The following is a 325-nucleotide window of genomic DNA, read 5'->3' as shown; positions in this document are numbered from 1 at the left end:
CCCCCGGTGGTTGCCCGACTCCCCTAGGTCCTTTTCCCCCAGGCAGTTCCCAGCCTCTCTTCCCAAACCTGAAGCATCACAGGGGGTTGTTGTGTGACCCAAGTGCAGGACCCGGCCCTTGCCCTTGTCAAACCCCATGGATCTGACCCTCTAGGAAGGATCTGGACCAGCTCCCAAAGTCCTTGCCCCATGGGCTGAATAAAGTCTGAAGCACCAGTGCAGAGTGCTGCCTTTGGGGTGGGTACTGGTCGTGCTTTATTTACAAAACCCAGAGATTTGTACAGGGCCATCTACAGCAGAGCAGAGGGGCTGGGATGAGGAGGGG

This window comes from Merops nubicus, unplaced genomic scaffold (genome assembly GCF_000691845.1).
Source record: "Merops nubicus isolate BGI_N331 unplaced genomic scaffold, ASM69184v1 scaffold8968, whole genome shotgun sequence".
Lineage (NCBI taxonomy): Eukaryota > Metazoa > Chordata > Aves > Coraciiformes > Meropidae > Merops > Merops nubicus.
This window is presented reverse-complemented; position numbering follows the sequence as displayed.